The sequence below is a fragment of the Lolium rigidum genome, chromosome 4 (assembly GCF_022539505.1).
Source record: "Lolium rigidum isolate FL_2022 chromosome 4, APGP_CSIRO_Lrig_0.1, whole genome shotgun sequence".
In the NCBI taxonomy this organism is placed as follows: Eukaryota; Viridiplantae; Streptophyta; class Magnoliopsida; order Poales; family Poaceae; genus Lolium; species Lolium rigidum.
This window is the reverse complement of record NC_061511.1, coordinates 16,802,734-16,822,466: the sequence shown is the minus strand read 5'-3', so window position 1 is coordinate 16,822,466 and position 19,733 is coordinate 16,802,734.

Genomic DNA, 19,733 nt, shown 5'->3' with positions numbered 1-19,733 from the left:
CAAGGGGGTGAGGAGAGTTTTGAGAAAGCTTGGTCTAGAATTTTTGATTCATATAGTAGAACTGAACCTAAAATGCCTCTAAGTTTGCTTCTTAGTAACTTTTATTTTGGTCTTACTCTTCGTTATAGATACGCCTTAGATGCTCGTAGTAGGAGGAGATTTCCTCCATTGTGATGGAGATCAAGCTTTTAATGCCATAAAAAAATTAGTCACATCATCTGGCTCTGCTAGTAACTTTGATTTATCTCTAGCTAGCATTCTTGATAGATTAAACACTCTTGAAACAAATATGTCTTGTTTAAAAGAAGGGTACAACCATATTCGCGAATTTTATGATTATGTTCCACTAAGCTTTGAACCTTCAATGTGGGTGCCTACTATAAAAGCTACCATTTGTGATGAAATTTTTTATGCCCGCTGTGATATTATGTCAGAATTCTGCCTTATGCCTAAAAGCATTTATGAATCTTTGCCACTTTGGGAACTTACTGAAGGAGGAGAAGGAATAACTCTTACTGATAATTCTGTTATAATTCCTAAGGGAGTAGCTGAAGGTGTTTTCACAACCTTTCTTGGAAGAACGGTATCCACTGATTATCTTGTCATTGAATGTGTAGGGACAGGACAAATTACGTTTGGAAGATCCCTGTTGAAACTCATGGGAGCAATCATCGATACGGGAAAGGGCACTCTAAATTTTACCTCTTCACCAGGATGCGGTCATGTATTCCCTAAACCAAAAAGTAAGAAGAGTAGGCTCAAAGCCTCTGGTAAGAATGTCAATGCTCCAACTCTCGATGTTACTTGATTTGCACTTTCTGCGCCTAGCTGAAAGGCGTTAAAGAAAAGCGCTTATGGGAGACAACCCATGTTTTTACCTACAGCAATTTTTTGTTTTGTTGAGTCTTGGAAGTTGTTTACTACTGTAGCAACCTCTCCTTATCATGTTTTTGTGCCAAGTAAAGTTTCTATGTCAAAGTTGATGTTATATTTGGGATTGCTGCGCAGAAACAGCATTGCTGTCTGTCACGAATCTGGGCATAATTCTCTGTAGAAAATTCGAAAAAATCTGCCAATTTACGAGCGTGATCCTCAGATATGTACGCAACTTTCATTAGTTTTGAGTTTTTCCATTTGAGCAAGTCTGGTGCCATTTATAAATTCGTCTTTACGGACTGTTCTGTTTTTGACAGATTCTGCCTTTTATTTCGCATTGCCTCTTTTGCTATTTTGGATTTATTTCTTTGATCCATTAATGTCCAGTAGTATTATGCAATGTCCAGAAGTGAAAATAATGATTGTGTCACCTCTGAATGTGTGAATTATTAATGATGCACTAACCCTCTAATGAGTTTGCTTGAAGTTTGGTGTGAAGGAAGTTTTCAAGGGTCAAGAGAGGAGAATGATATACTATGATCAAGAGGAGTGAAAGCTCTAAGCTTGGGGATGCCCCGTGGTTCACCCCTGCATATTTTAAGAAGACTCAAGCGTCTAAGCTTGGGGATGCCCAAGGCATCCCCTTCTTCATCGACAAAATCATCAGGTTCCTCCCCTGAAACTATATTTTTATTCAATCACATCTTGTGTTCTTTACTTGGAGCGTCGGTTTGTTTTCGTTTTTGTTTTTGTTTGAATAAGATGGATCCTAGCATTCACTTTGTGGGAGAGAGACACGCTCCGCTGTTGCATATGGACACATGTGTCCTTAGGCTTTACTCATAATGTTCAAGGCGAAGTTTCTTCTTCGTTAATTTGTTATATGGTTGGAATTGGAAAATGCTACATGTAGTAATTCTAAAATGTCTTGGATAATGTGATACTTTGCAATTGTTGTGCTCATGATTAAGCTCTTGCATCATATGCTTTGCACCCATTAATGAAGAAATACATAGAGCTTGCTAAAATTTGATTTGCATATTTGGTCTCTCTAAGGTCTAGATAATATCTAGTATTGAGTTTTGAACAACAAGGAAGACAAGTGTAGAGTCTTATAATGTTTACAATATGTCTTTTATGTGAGTTTTGCTGCACTTGTTCATCCTTGAGTTTGCTTCAAATAACCTTGCTAGCCTAAACCTTGTATCGAGAGGGAATACTTCTTATGCATCCAAAATCCTTGAGCCAACTACTATGCCATTTGTGTCCACCATACCTACCTACTACATGGTATTTATCCGCCATTCCAAAGTAAATTGCTTGAGTGCTACCTTTAAAATTCCATCATTCACCTTTGCAATATATAGCTCATGGGACAAAATAGCCTTAAAAACTATCGTAGTATTGAATATGTACTTATGCACTTTATGTTTTATTAAGTTGCCTGTTGTGCGATAACCATGTTTCTGGGGAACGCCATCAACTATTGTTGAATATCATGTGAGTTGCTATGCATGTCCGTCTTGTCTGAAGGTCTATCATTTTAGTGGTTGGAGCATGCAAAATTGTTAGAGAAGAACATTGGGCCGCTAACTAAAGCCATGAACCATGGTGGATGTTTCGAGTTTTGGACATATATCCTCAATCTCATATGAGAATAATAACTTTGCTACATGCTTATGCATTTAAGAGGAGTCCATTATCTGTTGTCCATGTTGTCCCGGTATGGATGTCTAAGTTGAGAATAATCAAAAGCGAGAAATCCGAAATGCGAGCATTCTCCTTGGACCTTTGTACAGGCGGCATGGAGGTACCCCTTTGTGACACTTGGTTGAAACATGGCATGCGAAGACCCGGTAGTCCAAGTTAAGTAGGACGAGGTGCGGGCACTATTAGTATACTATGCGTGAGGCTTGCAACTTGTAAGATATAATTTTCATAACTCATATGCTTTATTACTACCGTTGACAAAATTGTTTCATGTTTTCAAAACAAAAGCTCTAGCACAAATACAGCAATCGATGCTTTCCTCTTTGAAGGACCATTCTTTTACTTTTATTGTTGAGTCAGTTTACCTATCTCCTTCCACCTTAAGAAGCAAACACTTGTGTGAACTGTGCATTGATTCCTACATATTTGCATATTGCACTTATTATATTACTTTATGTTGACAATATCCATGAGATATACATGTTATAAGTTGAAAGCAACCGCTGAAACTTAATCTTCCTATGTGTTGCTTCAACACCTTTACTTTGATTTATTGCTTTATGAGTTAACTCTTATGCAAGACTTATTGATGCTTGTCTTGAAGTACTATTCATGAAAAGTCTTTGCTATATGATTCACTTGTTTACTCATGTCATTACCTTTGCTTTGATCGCTGCATTCATTACATATGTTTACAAATAGTATGATCAAGATTATGATGGCATGTCACTTCAGAAATTATCTTTGTTATCGTTTTACCTGCTCGGGACGAGCGAGAACTAAGCTTAGGGATGCTGATACGTCTCCAACGTATCGATAATTTCTTATGTTCCATGCTACTTTATTGATGATACCTACATGTTTTATGCACATTATATGTCATATTTATGCATTTTCCGGAACTAACCTATTAACAAGATGCCGAAGAGCCGATTGCTCGTTTTCTGCTGTTTTTGGTTTCAGTAAATCCTAGTAAAGAAATATTCTCGGAATTGGACGAAACTTTCGCCCGGGGTCCTATTTTTGCACGAAGCTTCCGGAAGACCGAAGACCTAACGAAGTGGGGCCACGAGGCAGCCAGGGGGGTGGCCGGCGCGGCCCAAGCCCTGGCCGCGCCGACCTATCCCCTGGGCCCCTCGTGTGGCCCCCCGCGTTGACCCTCCGCCTACTTAAAGCTTCCGTCGCGAAACCCCCAGTGCCGAGAGCCACGATACGGAAAACCTTACAGAGACGCCGCCGCCGCGAATCCCATCTCGGGGGATTCTAGAGATCGCCTCCGGCACCCTGCCGGAGAGGGGATTCATCTCCCGGAGGACTCTACACCGCCATGGTCGCCTCCGGAGTGATGAGTGAGTAGTCCACCCCTGGACCATGGGTCCATAGCAGTAGCTAGATGGTCGTCTTCTCCTTGTTGTGCTTCATTGTTGGATCTTGTGAGCTGCCTAACATGATCAAGATCATCTATCCGTAATACTATATGTTGTGTTTGTCGGGATCCGATGGATAGAGAGTACTATGATTATGGTGATTATCAATCTATTGTTTATGTGTTGTTTATGATCTTGCATGCTCTCCGTTATTAGTAGAGGCTCGGCCAAGTTTTTGCTCTTAACTCCAAGAGGGGGTATTTATGCTCGATAGTGGGTTCATGCCTTCATTGAATCTGGGATCGTGACAGAAGGTTCTAAGGTTGTGATGTGCTGTTGCCACTAGGGATAAAACATTGATGCTATGTCTAAGGATGTAGTTGTTGATTACATTACGCACCATACTTAATGCAATTGTCTGTTGCTTTGCAACTTAATACTTGGAGGGGGTTCGGACGATAACCTGAAGGTGGACTTTTTAGGCATAGATGCAGTTGGATGGCGGTCTATGTTCTTTGTCGTAATGCCCGGATTAAATCTCACTATATTTACCATGTCATGTATGCATTGTTATGCCTTTCTCTATTTGTCAATTGCCCGACTGTAATTTGTTCACCCAACATGCTTTTATCTTATGGGAGAGACACCTCTAGTGAACTGTGGACCCCGGTCCTATTCTTTACATAGCATACAATCTACTTGTTTTACTTGTTTTCTTTGCAAACATCTTCCACTCGATACGCTTAATCCTTTGTTACGAGCAAGCCGGTGAGATTGACAACCTCACTGTTTCGTTGGGACAAAGTACTTGGGTTGTGTTGTGCAGGTTCCTAGTTGGCGCCGGAATCCCTGGTGTTGCGCCGCATCACATTTCGCGACCATCAACCTTCAACGTGCTTCTTGGCTCCTCCTGGTTCGATTAAACCTTGGTTTCTTTCTGAGGGAAAACTTGCTACTGTGCGCATCATACCTTCCTCTTGGGGTTCCCAACGAACGTGTGAGTTACACGCCATCAACCATCCGGGCTCCAAGCTGAAGAACTTTCAGAACACCAACCCACCGGTGTTTAGCAAGACGGAGGAACCCCTCGATGCGGACGATTGGCTCCAGACAATGGAGAACAATCTTGAAGTGGCCAGAGTGGAGGCCAATGATAAGGTGCTGTTCGCCATGCACTATCTGGCAGGACCTGCACGTGCCTGGTGGACGAGTGCCCGCGCATTGAATGCGGGGCAAATGATGACTTGGGCCGACTTCAAGCTCAAGTTCAGCAAGTACCATGTTCCCCCGGGCTTGATCAAGAAGATGCGGGATGAGTTTCGCGAACTCAAGCGGGGCAGGATGACTGTGGTAGAGTACCGTGACAAGTTCCTTACCTTGTCAAGATACGCGCCTGATGAGACGGACACCAACGACAAGAGGAAGGAGAGGTTCCTGAACGGGCTGCACAATGAGATGCAGACCGTGCTGGTCAACATTCCATTCGCTGACCTCTAAGCCCTTGTTGACTCCGCCATCCAGATGGAGGGCAAGCTGAACCAGGCCAATGAGAACCGCAAGCGCAGAATGATGCACCAGAGTGGGCCCAGCAATACCCCGAGGTATCGCCCCAGCTCAAGCGGAGGATTCGCCCCCAGAAGCAACAAGCCACCAACTCCGATGTCACGCCCCGGTTTTTAGCACCGGAGTGGAGGAAACCCCAGGCCAGGAGGCCACCACAACAACAACCACAGCAACAGCAACTACGTCCACCACAACAACAACTTCAACCGTGCTCCGATGAGAGCCCCCGCCAACAACAACAACAACACCAACACTGCACCAAGGACCGGGAGCAACGCTGTTCCTGTTACCCCCAAGGACAAGGCCACCATCACTTGCTACGAGTGTGGTGTGGTGGGGCACTATTCCAATGAGTGTCCCAAGAGACTCGCCAAGATCGCAGCCAACACCGCTGCACCTGCTCAGCAGCAACGCCGTGTCTCCACCGGCAAGAAGTTCAACCCCAACAACCCCAACAACCGTAGTGGCCGTCTCTTTCACATGAGTGCGGAAGAAGCCCAGGAAGCGCCAGACGTCGTGCTGGGTATGTTCTCTATCAACTCAGTACTGGCCAGAGTATTGTTTGATTCTGGAGCATCGCATTCATTTGTCACCGAAGATTTTGCATGCACTAGTAAGATTCAACCCATCAGTTTGAAGCATGTCATGATAGTTCAAATACCCGGTTCAACTACAAAAGCTAGAAAAATTTGCAAAGATGTGCCTATCATAATACATGAAATAGAGTTTTATGCAAATTTGATTGTTCTGGGAACAAAGGGTTTGGAGGTAGTACTGGGTATGGATTGGATGTCCAAGCATCATGGACTAATTGATTGTGCCAAGAAGGCCATCACCATGACTAGTAGCACCGGAGTGTTAGTGGAGCACATATCGGAAAGACTGCCCAAAAATTTCACCTGCAACCAGAGTTTAGCCAAACCCACCTTGGATCAGATCAGGGTCGTCTGTAGATACCCTGATGTGTTTCCTGATGATCTACCCGGTATGCCCCCAGATTGGGATATCGAGTTTATCATTGAGTTAATCCCCGGAACCGGACCCATAGCCCAGAGAGCTTACAGCATGAACCCGGCAGAATTAGTAGAGCTGAAAAAGCAACTGGATGATATGCTGGAGAAAGGTTTGATCCAACCAAGTGCGTCACCATGGATGTCACCAGTTCTGTTTGTGGACAAAAAGGACTGTGCCACTCATTTATGTACGGATTACCGTAAGTTGAACGATGTCACCATTAAGAACAAGTACCCCTTGCCAAAGATAGAAGACCTGTTTGACCAATTGACCGGTGCCACCGTGTTCTCGAAGATTGATCTTAGGACAGGTTACCACCAGCTGAAGATCCGTGCAACGGATATCCCAAAGACGGCATTGTCGGGGGGAAGACCCCGGGTAGGGCAATGGACGCGGAGCGGCCGGCTTGAGGTCGGCCGGCTCGCGGCAAAGGCCGGCTGAGGAGCAGCCGGCTGGAGCCATGGCCGGCTGCCTCGGGAGCCGGCTAGCCCCAAGTCCTGGTCGGCGTGGCTACGGCCTGCAACGTTGTAGCTGGGCCGGCTTCTACAAGCCATATCCGACTGGGGTTTGTACCTCAGACCGACTCGAGGCTGGCGAGTCTTGCACTGGAAGGAACTGGGTAGGTGGTCCGGGTTCAAAGGTCCACGCTGACCTCATCTCCCGTAAAGCGCGGGGCACTGTGGAGCAACAGTGCCACGCGCCGGACAGGCCATCATGGCGTACGTCGGTCCGTACCGGCTACAGGGCATGATGGCGACAGAGACACCACCTTCCATACCGCTGACCTGAGCAGGCGGATGGGACGTGCCACTACGCTCAACGGCTCCCTGACGTCAACACCTCGGGAAGGAGCGGGAGCCGGAGCCGGCCAAGCCGGCCACTAGACTATATGTAAAGTACCGGTGCCTATATAAGCCGGGCTACCCCCCTCGTGCGGGGGAGGATCGATCACTTCGCATTCACTCTAGTCTTAGTGCTTCCCTGGGGGAGAGACCTTCGTCTACCTTAGCCTCCCAGGAGCAGCCGGATACAGCTCAAGGAGCACCATTGTACTGTGTTTCTACCTTATACACTCATAGCAGGAGTAGAGGTGTTACCTCCATCGGAGGGCCTCGAACCTGGGTACGTCGCCGTGTCGCTCGTGCAATACCCGCATCCGGATACCACCGTGAGACCACTTAGGAACCACCTCGATTAGCCACCCTATGGCATATGTCATGACGATACCACGACATTTGGCGCCCACCGTGGGGCCTTCAGCGTCCGCGGCCGGTGTCTTCATCCGGACGGGCCTCACCACCACCACCGGCGAGCGGGTCGCTTCAGGCTTGATCTGGAGATTCGGCTCCCTCGACTGCGTCAGCGACAACGCTGGCTGCTTCGCCGACCGGCCATTCCCAGCCGGCGGCAACATCATCAGCTTCGGCGGCTTCGACGTCTACGACGCCACCGTCGCACCACCGCGCTACCCGCGTGAGATCGTGCGCTGTGCAAGCCCTCCCCCTGGAGCCGGCGCCAGCCTCACCACCGCCGGCCCCCGCATCATGCAGGAGGTCATGGCCGCCGGCGACGACGCCGGCGACAAGTCCACGCGCGTCCATGGTCCCGAGTTGGAGCGCACCAACAGGGACGCCGGCGCGTCCGGCTCGGGCCCAAAGGCCCCAACACCACCGTCCCGCTTGGACGAAGTCCGGGCAAAGTTGAGCTCCCCGCTCACAGCCGGAGCGGATCCCTCCGCCATCGAGAAGGATCTGGAGACGCACCGCCAGCTGCTCCTCAAGCAGGCGGAAGAGCTGTCTGCTGCAAAGCGGCAGATGGAGATCACCCAGCGCGAGTACAACCGCGCTCACGGCTTCACGCCAGCCGGCGACAACCCAAGCCGAGCCGGCCAGATCCGCCGGAGGGGAGGCGGCCTGGGCGCAGAGATCGCCCGGGACGGCGCAGAATCGCCGGCTCCATCCATGGAGTGACCCGTCTACAACACCCCCGACAAGAACATGCGCGCGGCGGAAGCCGCCGCAGAAGAGCTGAGCCGCCTCCAAGGCGAAGAGTTACGCCGCCAGACGAAGCGGGTAACTGAGCTGATCAACGCGGCCACCAAGCAGTCGGCCGACCCCAGGTACGCCACTGCCCCTAGAGCTTCTCATGCTCGTGGCGCTGCAGGCAACGACCGGGACGGCCCAAGGGACACGGCCGAGTCCGCCTCCCCTGCACCAAGCCGGCACCGGGATTCCCGGAACACCCACGCGAGTTCCAGTCGCACAAGCCGGCCGCCCAGTGGCAACAGCGGCCGCAGCCGGCCACCATCAAGCCGGCGTGATGAAGAAGAATCCGAGAGGCCGGCGCCAAGACGCCAGCACCGCGCGGCTCCAGAGGCCAGTGGCCAGCGCCAGCCGGCCCACTCCCGGCTGGGCCCGCGCATCGAACCAACCGACGCCAGAGATCGCCTCGACCGGCTGGTCTAATCCCGCATCGCGGAAGAAGAAGGGCCAGCCGGCCCAAAGTGCTTCGGGCCGCGGATCCTCAACGAGCCCATGATCGACGGCTTCCAGCTCCCCCGCGACACGCCCAAGTACGACGGCACGGCCAAGCCGGAGGACTGGCTGCAGGACTACTCCACCGCAGTCGGCATCGCCAAAGGCAACAAGCGCTGGGCCGTGCGCTACTCCCCCCTCATGCTGCTCGGCTCCGCCCGCACATGGCTCAACAACCTGCCAGCCGGCAGCATCAACGGCTGGCTCGACTTCGAGGACGCCTTCATCAACAACTTCACCGGCACTTACCGCCGGCCGGGTCGCCCCCAACAGCTTGAGATGTGCAAGCAGGGCCCGGACGAGACGGACCGTGCATACCTGACGCGCTGGTGCGAAATGCGCAACTCCTGCGAGGGCGTGCACGAGATCCAGGCAGTCGGCTTCTTCATGGCCGGCTGCCGGCCCAACACCATGCTGTGGCACAAGCTGCGCCGCAGCGAGCCCAAGACGATGGCTGCCTTGATGGCCATCGCGGACAAGTACGCGCTGGCTGAGGGAGCCAGCAGCACCCCGGCTGAGATTTCGCCGGCTCCGTCCAGGCGGGACAACCACAAGCCGGCCGAGCACAAGCCGGCCGAGGGCGGTCACCATGGCAGCCGGCGGGACAACTACCGCGGCAAGCGGCACCGCGACCAGCCGGACCGCCGGTACGGCTCCGCTCATGTGGCAGCCGTGTCGGACCATGCGGCGGCTGGCGGAAGCCGGCGCCAAAAGCAAACGGACCGGCCGTGGAAGCCGAAGTACACCTTCGAGCAGATGCTCGACTCGCCGTGCAAGTATCACAGCGGCAAGAACCCCTCCAACCACACCACCCGCGACTGCCACTTCATGAAGCGGCTGACGAGTGGCGAGCCACTTCCGCCTCCACCCCCGCCTCCACCAGCCGGCGGGCCGGGTGGCCAAGCCGGCGCAGAAGCCAACAACCTCGAGCACCACGAGGCTAACCAAGTGCACCATGGCGGCCGGTACCTGGCTGAGGATGCCACCTACATCATCTTCACCACCGAGCCGGAGGACAAAACGAGCCAGCAGCGCCGTTCCCTCGAAGTCAACGCGGTCATGCCGCCGGTCCCCCAGTACCTACACTGGTCAGAGCAGGCCATCACTTTTGATCGCCGCGACACACCGGCTGTCCTGCCAAAGCCGGGCAGCTACGCCATGGTCCTCGACCCCACCATCGGCACAAGCCGGCGCAGCGTGCGTTGCTCGCGCGTCCTCATCGACGGCGGCAGCAGCATCAACATCCTCTACCGCGACACCGCCCGCAAGCTGGGCATCCAGGAGGCCGAGTTGCGCCCCACCCCCACCGTCTTCCACGGCATCGTGCCAGGCCACTTGTGCCAGCCGATCGGCCGGCTCACCCTGGAGGTCATGTTCGGCAAGCCGGACAACTTCCGCACGGAGAACATCGAGTTCGAGGTGGTGGACCTGGTTAGTCCCTACCACGCGCTCCTGGGCAGGCCGGCCCTGACCAAGTTCATGGCGGTGCCCCACTATGGGTACCTGAAGATGAAGCTGCCGGGCCCAAAGGGGGTCATTACCGTAGCCGGCGACTATCGCCGCTCTATGGAATGCGCCACCCAGAGCTCGAAGATGGCCCAGACGCTGGTCATAGCTGCCGAGAAGCAGCTCATCAGCGACGCCGTTGCCATGGCTAAGGCCGCGCAGTCAGGCATGCCGTCTGTGGGCAACCCGGCTGGGACGACTCACTTCCAGCCGGCCAACGACACCAAGAAGATCCTGCTCGACCCAGCCCAGCCGGACAAGTTCGTCACCATCGGTGCCGGCTTGAGCAGCAAATAGGAAAGCGAGCTCACCAGCTTCCTCCGTGAGAATCGGGACATCTTTGCATGGTCTCCAAGGGACATGCCGGGCGTGCCGAGGGAGTTGGCTGAGCACCACCTCCACGTCAGGCCTGAAGCCAAGCCGGTGAAACAGCCCCTCAGGCGCTTCGCCGAAGAACGAAGGAAGGCCATCGGTGAAGAAATCGCCTGGCTCCTAGCTGTCGGCTTCATCATGGAAGTGCTGCACCCGGACTGGTTGGCGAACCCAGTCCTGGTCCTGAAGAAGAACGGCTCCTGGCGCATGTGTATCGACTACACCAGCCTCAACAAGGCGTGCCCGAAGGACCCCTTCCCCTGCCGCGCATAGATCAAGTCATAGACTCGACTGCCGGCTGTGAACTGTTGTCTTTTCTAGATGCCTATTCAGGCTACCACCGGATTCCTTTGAATCCGGCTGATCAAATAAAGACTTCGTTCATTACCCCGTATGGGGCTTACTGCTACACGACTATGCCATTCGGCTTGAAAAATGCAGGCGCCACCTACCAAAGGTGTATGCAAAAGTGTTTGCAGGATCAAATCGGCAGAAATGTTCACGCATACGTGGATGATGTCGTTGTAAAAACCAAGGAGATGCCTACCCTCCTTGATGACCTAAGAGAAACCTTCACCAATCTGCGAAGATTCCGGATGAAGTTGAACCCGGCCAAGTGCACTTTCGGCGTGCCGTCTGGCCAGCTCCTGGGCTACCTCGTCTCTCAGCGAGGGATCAAAGCCAACCCGGAGAAGATCAGTGCCATTGAGAAGATGGAACTGCCGCAGTGCCTCAAGGACGTCCAGAAGTTCACCGGGTGCCTGGCCTCCTTTAGCCGCTTCGTCAGCCGGCTGGGGGAGAAGGCATTGCCCTTGTACCAGTTGCTTAAGAAGACAAACTCCTTCAGCTGGACGCCGCAGGCGGATGAAGCCTTCCGCGACCTGAAGCGCATGCTCTCGATCGCACTTGTCTTGGCATCGCCGGCTTCAGTAGAGCCGATGCTGTTATACATCTCAGCCACCAATCGAGTGGTTAGCGTTGTCCTGGTGGTGGAGCGCAAAGAGGCCGGCAAGGAGCAGCCGGTCCAGCGCCCAGTCTATTACCTAAGTGAAGTGCTTTCCCAGTCAAAGCAAAACTATCCCCACTACCAGAAGGTCACCTATGGCGTGTACATGGCGGCCAAGAAGCTCAAGCACTACTTCCAAGAGCACCCCATCAAGGTGGTGGCCACAGCGCCCTTGGCAGAGATCATCGGCAGCAAAGACGCCAACGGCCGGGTCGCCAAGTGGGCGCTGGAGCTGGCGGCCCATGCTATCCAATACGAGCCAAGAACAGCCATCAAGTCGCAGATCCTAGCCGACTTCTTCGTCGACTGGGCCGAGATGCAATACCTGCCGCCTGTGCCGGACTCCACGCACTGGAAGCTGCACTTCGACGGCTCGAAGATGCGCACCGGCTTGGGAGCCGGAGTCGTCATCACCTCTCCTAAGGGGGACAGGCTGGACTACGTCCTGCAGATCCACTTCGCCGCATCCAACAATGTAGCGGAGTATGAAGCGCTCATCCATGGGCTCAAGCTGGCCAAGGAAATAGGCGTCCGTTGCATCCTCTGCTTCGGCGACTCCGACTTGGTCATACAGCAGGCATCTGGCGACTAGGACGCGAAGGATGCCAACATGGCATCGTACCGCTTCCATGTTCAGCAGCTAGCCGGCTTCTTCGAGGGTTGCGAATTCCACCACGTGCCAAGGGCCAACAACGAGGCGGCTGACGCCCTGTCCAAGATAGGCTCAACCCGGCAGGCAATTCCGCCGGGTGTGGCCCTGCAGCATCTGCGCAAGCCGTCCATCACTCCATCCCCGGACTCGGATTCCATATTCGTGCCGGCTGACCCGGGGGCTTCACAGTCAAACCCGGGGGCTTCGCAGTCAAAGTCGGGGGCTTCTCAGCCGAACCCGCCGGCTCCAGAGCCGAACCCGGGGGCTTCTCAGCCAAACCCGGGGGCTCATCACCCCAAGCCGGGTGCTTATCGGCCAAACCCGCCGGCTCAACAGCCGAACCCGGCGACCATGCAGTCGAACCCGGAAGCTCCGAAGATGGAGGCCCTGATGGTTAGCGTATTCGAGATAAAATGTGTACCATCATGGGCACAAGAATTCCTCTCCTACCTCACCGATGGTATGCTGCCCAACGATAGGGTTCAAGCAAGGCAGATTGAGAGAAGGGCCAAGGCCTATACAATCATCAACCACCAGCTGTACAAACGCAGCGTAAGTGGGGTGTTCCAGCGGTGCATCGAGCCGGCTGAAGGGATTGAACTCCTCCGGGAAATCCATCAGGGAGAGTGCGGCCATCACGCCTCCTCTAGAGCCATAGTGGGCAAAGCCTTCCGGCACGGCTTCTATTGGCCGACTGCGCTAAAAGACGCAGAAGATCTGGTAAAGAAGTGCAATGGCTGCCAGCGCTTAGCAAAGCAAAGGCAAACGCCGGCTTCCGCCTTGAAGACCATCCCCATTACCTGGCCATTTGCCGTATGGGGCTTGGACATGGTGGGCCCATTCAAAACAGCCCGAGGCGGCATGACCCACCTCTTGGTGATGATTGACAAATTCACCAAGTGGATTGAAGCCAAGCCAATCAAGAAGCTGGACGGCTCCACAGCTGTCACATTCCTTAAGGAGATAATTGTGAGGTACGGCTACCCCCACAGCATCATCACCGACAACGGCAGCAACTTCGCTGAAGGCATATTCAAGCGCTACTGTGGGGAGATGGGGATCCGGATGGACCTGTCGTCCGTGGCGCACCCAGAAACCAACGGCCAAGTGGAGAAGGCAAACGGCTTGATCCTAGCCGGCATCCGGCCCCGGCTGGTAGAGCCGCTCGAGCGCTCAGCCGGCTGCTGGATAGAAGAGCTGCCCTCCGTGCTTTGGAGTCTGCGCACCACACCAAACCGCTCCGTCGGCTTCACGCCATTCTTCCTCGTATACGGGGCCGAAGCCGTCCTGCCGACTGATATCGAGCACGACGCGTCAAGGATCAAGCTCTACACGGAAGCTGAAGCCAAAGAAGCTCGTGAAGATGGAGTCGACCTGGTCGAAGAGGCCCGGCTGCTGGCTCAGTCCAGGTCGGCCATATACCAGCAAAGCCTCCGACGCTATCACAGCCGGAAGGTGCAGCCCTTAGCATTCCGAGAAGGAGACCTAGTGCTCCGGCTGATCCAACGGACAGCTGGGACAGCATAAACTAGCATCCCCATGGGAGGGTCCCTTCATCGTGAGCAAGGCAGTAGGCAATGATTCCTACTATCTCATAGATGCCCAAGAGGCCAAAAAGAACAAGGCAAGCAAAACTGACGAGGAGACAAAACGTCCCTGGAATGTCAGGTTGCTTCGACCATTTTACACTTGAGAGCAGGAATGTATGTATCCCTTGTACTCCTTTTGTAAGCTATGAAAAAGCAAGCGCTGAGAGCGCCGATTTCGACAAATTTTTCGCATACTCTTGTTTTCGCCAATTGGCTGACACCCTCTCACACGGCCGGCTCAGTAACGTGATCCGGTTTCCGACAGCCGACTTCCGACCAGCTACAGACCGCAACCCGGCTGTCCGGCTGGCGGGGGTAAGAGCCTAGGGAGACGGCACGCGAAACACGACTAAGAGAAAGAGTGAAAGCGAATTGATTTACACAACTCTTCATAAAAGTGCCGGATTGCCGAACTCGGCTGGTTCGACTGAAATACTATCGGCCTCACCCAGCGGCACGCTCTTGATCCGGCGACGGACCGCAAGTCGGACGTACGATCGGCAAGGGCAACGCCGAAGAGTGGGGCGGATGGGAAAAAGCGAGCAAGCCGGAAGAAAGCAAGCCGACACACAAATGATTAACAAACACACTAAAGTGTACCATAATAAAAAGGCGATAATATTGTCATTACATGCGCACCCGGCATCCCGGGGATTTAATAGCTTGTCTTTGCAAAAGCAAGATTACATGAACAGGAAAGCTTAGGCACCGGCTGGAGGAGGACCAGCCGGATCAACAGCAGGCGGCGGAGACTCCATCTCGATCTCTTCGTCCTCAAGCTCCTCCTCGTCGTCAGACGGCGGGTTCGGATCCGCGATGTAGATGCGCTTGTCAACGAAGTCGGCGATGGCGCAGGCGCGGGCAAGCCGGGCGGTCTTGTTCTCCGCCGGAAGGTTTTCCTCCACGCCGGCTCGCCGGCTCTCCAGCTGATCCAGGTTGACCTCGTCGTACCAGGAGAGCACGAAAGAGAGGACCATGTCTGCGCCAGCGCGCGCGGCCGACTCCTTCCAGTCGGCGAAGCGATCCGGCGCCGTCTCCAACCACTTGATGAGGTTGGCGAGGTCCTGCGGCAGCGTCTCAGTCGGCCACAGCAGCCGGATCAGTTCCTCCGCCGCCTTCCGGAGCTCCCAGCCGAGCTTCGTGATGGGCTCGACACGGGCGGCCATGGACGCCAGGTAGTCGTCCATGGAGAAGCAGTTCGAGGTCTGCTCCCCGGTAGCCTGCCGGCGCGCATCCCGCGCCCTGCCGGCTGCCGCTAGCGCCGTGTCCTGCGCCTCAGGGAAGGCCGCTGCAAGGAAAAAGCAAGTCAGAAGCTTATCGAAAAACAGAAAAATGCAAATTTTCAAAGCAAGAGACTGGCGGCAGCCGGCAAGAACCGACTGCCCCCAGCCTGAAGATGGAGATTCCGAAGCTCTAAAGTAAGACTGGCGGCAGCCGGCAAGAACCGACTGGCCCCAGCCTAAAGATGGAAATTTCGAAGTAAAAAGCAAGAGACTGGCGGCAGCAGGCAAGAACCGACTGCCCCCAGCCTGAAGATGTAGATTTCGAAGCTCTAAGGTAAGACTGGCGGCAGCCGGCAAGAACCGACTGCCCCCAGCCTGAAGATGGAGATTCCGAAGCTCTAAACTAAGACTGGCGGCAGCCGGCAAGAACCGACTGCCCCCAGCCTGAAGATGGAGATTTCGAAGTCCTAAAGTAAGACTGGCGGCAGCCGGCAAGAACCGACTGCCCCCAGCCTGAAGATGGAGATTCCGAAGCTCTAAAGTAAGACTGGCGGCAGCCGGCAAGAACCGACTGCCCCCAGCCTGAAGATGGAGATTCCGAAGCTCTAAAGTAAGACTGGCGGCAGCCGGCAAGAACCGACTGCCCCCAGCCTGAAGATGGAGATTTCGAAGCTCTAAAGTAAGACTGGCGGCAGCCGGCAAGAACCGACTGCCCCCAGCCTGAAGATGGAGATTCCGAAGCTCTAAAGTAAGACTGGCGGCAGCCGGCAATATCCGACTGCCCCCAGCCGGAAGATGGAGATTTCGAAGTCCTAAAGTAAGACTGGCGGCAGCCGGCAAGAACCGACTGCCCCCAGCCTGAAGATGGAGATTCTGAAACTCTAAAGTAAGACTGGCGGCAGCCGGCAAGAATCGACTACCCCCAGCCTGAAGATGGAGAGAACGAAAAAAGTTAGTTTCTGCCGCCGACTGCCAACCACAGCTGGCAGCCGACAGCCGAAAGCCGGCAAAGGGGAAAGGTGCAAAGACTCACCCGCCAAGCCGCGGTCGAGCCGGCTCATCTCACCCACCCACCGCTTGGCGGTGGCCGACAGTTCCTCAGATTTGGAGGTCAGCTCTCGCTGAAGCTCGAGCCGCTGCTGCTCCACCCTCTCCAGCCGCTTCGACAGGTCCTCCACCTTATCCTCCTCAGCCTTCCTGAGGGTGGCCAGCTCCTTGAGGTGGTTGGCCTCCAGCCTGCACAGCCGCGTCAGCTTGCCGTCGGCCACCTTCAGCTTGGCAGCAGCCGCATGACCCGCCTCCTCGCTCTCGGCGCATTGGGCGCGGGCGATCCGAAGATCATTCTCCAGCTGCGGAACCCGGGCAGCTTCGGCTGCAAAACGGCAAGAAAAACCATCAGCCGGATGAAGTCAGGAAAAAGAGTAAAGGCAAAAGAAAGAAAGTCTCACCCTTGACGACCTCCAGCTCGCGAGCCAAGGCGGCCCGCTCGATCTTGGCCCGGTGGTAGCTGGTCACCACCTGGTTGTACAAGACGGTGCGTCGCTCGTCAACCGCCCGAAAAGAGTCAATTGTTTAGGCGAAACCTGGACCGGCTCCTAGCAGCCGGCCCATGCCTCGGAGGGCTACCAGGATAACAATAAAATCGCAGAAAATAAGATAAGAAGCCACCTACCTTGTCAGCATCTTCCAGCGTCGCCAGCTGGGCCATGGCCTCGGCGGCCTTGTTCTTGAGGCTGGCTCGGTAGCCAGAGAAGAGCATCTTCAAGGGCGCCGTGCCAGGATGCCCCTCCCGGCTGATCACCTCGCAGGAGTCCGCCTGGTGCCAGGCCTTCTCCATGGTGCCAGCCGAGCCGAAGCTAGAGTCGGAGGCGGACGGCACGCTCACCAGCCGGGCACCCTTGGCCACGTGGAGGCTAGTGGGCGACACCGCCGGGCCCTTCGTCCTCACCAACGCCCGGGAGTCGGCGTCCTTCAAGCGCGCTGGCTCCTCCCGCTGCGGCTCCTTCCCAGCCGGCTCCCCCCTCGGCGGCTCCGAAGCCGGAGGCGGCGCGGGTGGCCCGGTGGGGATCACTTCCGGCCTCTCAGGCGGCACAGCCCCACCGGCTCCAGCTCCGGCCGCTGGTGGCGTACCCCTGCCGGCTCCAGCTGCCGGCCCCAACGGTGGCGCGCGGTGCGGAAACATATCACCCAGAGTAGGCCCTTGGGCCGACTCGCCCTGGGCGCCCCGGCCTGGCGCCGAAGGAGGCACAGCCGAAGAGGACGCCCCCGCGGAAGGCGGCGTAGCCACAGGTGGCACGACAACAACAGGCGGCGCGCACACAAGCGTCGAAGGCAGCGGCGTCGGCTCCCTCTGCCTCCGGAACGGCGGCGCAACGCGAGCAGCCGGCCCAGAGCCACCGCCCTGGGTGAACTTTATGGCGGCCCTAATCAAACAAACAAAAGAAGTTAAGTGCGAAGGAAGGAAAGAAAAGGAATCAAACAGTGGAGAAAAAAAAGGACTTACCCGGCCGTCTCCGGGACCTTCTTGGGCCCTCGCTGGCGCTGCTTCTTGGCCCGGCTCTCCAGCTTGGCCGTGGACCCGCCGGCGGCCCGTTTCTTCTTCTAGGGCGCAGAAGTCGCCGAGGCGGCAGGCGGCCTCGTGCGCAGAGGAACTGCCGGGATCGGCCCCGTGGTGGACGTCGCCGGCTCCTCCTCCTCCCGCTGCTCCGGCGAGGGCGGCGGGTTGTGTTCCCCTTGGCCGCCTTGATCCGGCGCCTCCGGCAGATCGTCGTCGCCGGCTTGGTCGCCGGCTTGGTCAGCCGGATCAACGTGATCCGGCGTCCAGATCTTCTGCGCCAGGTCGCCATCCTCAACGCCTTGGCGGCCGAAAAGCTGAAGAGCAAGACAGATAAATTCAAGTCGGCCACGCAGCCGCAGGTCGAAAATTACCAGCCGTCACACCAACTTACCAGCTCAGGCGGCGAAGACCGGTCGTAAGGCGGTAGCCCCCAATTCCAATCATCTGGCAGATTGGCCTTGGTGATGCTGTTCACCCGACGAGCCACCTGGGACTTGGAGAGCGCCAGCTTCGACGTCCGGGTCGGATCCAGCCGGCCGGACATGTGCCCGATCTTGTGGACGCGGCTTTGGAGCGGCAGCACCCGGCGCTCAACATAAGTGCAGAGGAGGTCTTCGGCGCTCAGCCGGCCCCCAGCGACACACTCCCCCAGGAAGTCCCACAGAAGGTTCACCTCCGCGTCCGGGTCTGCCGACTTGGCGTTGTGGCCCCAGTTGAGCCGGCTGGTCGGAGGAGCCGGGTTGAACTCCGGCAGGTTGATCCAGTCGAAGGCCGGGTTGGCATTCCTCACGTAGAAGAACGACATCTGCCAGTTCCTCACCGAGTCGACAGTCGGGATCTTCGGGAAGTGCGAGCCGGCGCGGGGGTATATGGAGGCGGCGCCGCAGGTCCTCAGGCGGCCCTCAGTCATCTGTGACTTGAGGTAGAAGAGCCAGCTCCAGAACTCCACGTCGGGCCACAAGCCGGCGTAGCCCTCCATGAAGGCCACGTAGCAGCTTAGGAGGACGCACGCGTTGGCTGGCAGGTGATGAGGCTGCAAGCCGAAGAAGTCCAGGAAGCGGCGGAAGAAGTGCGAAGCCGGCAGGCCCAGCCCCCGGTCTAGGTGCGCTCCAAAGACCACACGTTCGCCGGGTTCCGACTCGGGCTCGTTCTCCTCGCCGGGCACCCTCGTGATCACCTCCTGGGGAATCCGGCGGAGGCGCACCAGCCGCGCGATGTCGTCCTCGCGCATGTAAGATCCCCTCCAGGAACCGCTCGGCTGAGCCATGGATGGAGAGGAGGAGGAGGAAGACCAAGAAAGATCAAACGGAGAAGAGGAACCGCTCCTCACCGGAGGAGAGTGCGGCGGCGACGAACGCAACGTCGAGACGCGGGGCCCCGTGGCGCCGGCTTGGCACGCGAGCGGTTGCCGAACGGCGGAGGATTCCGGCCGCGTATGGTCGCCGGAGTTCGCCAGGAGGTCACCGAGGGAGAAGCGACGGCGTGCGAAATCTTTCGAGCAGAGAGAGATGGAGCAAGGGAGCGAGGAAGAAGAAGACAGCCTCGGTACCACTCCCAGGCATTTATAGCCGCCCGGCGCGCCCGTTGCGCTGCCACGTGGCGGTCGTGGCCCACGATCGGATTAACTGCGCCATAACCGTGCCCCACGATGCCGGCAGTTACCAGAAACGGCAGCACCACGTCGCCCACAACCGCAGAAAATCCGGAGGGGGAAAGTGATGTGACCAGACGAAACGACCACACCGACCAGCCGTCAGAACGGTC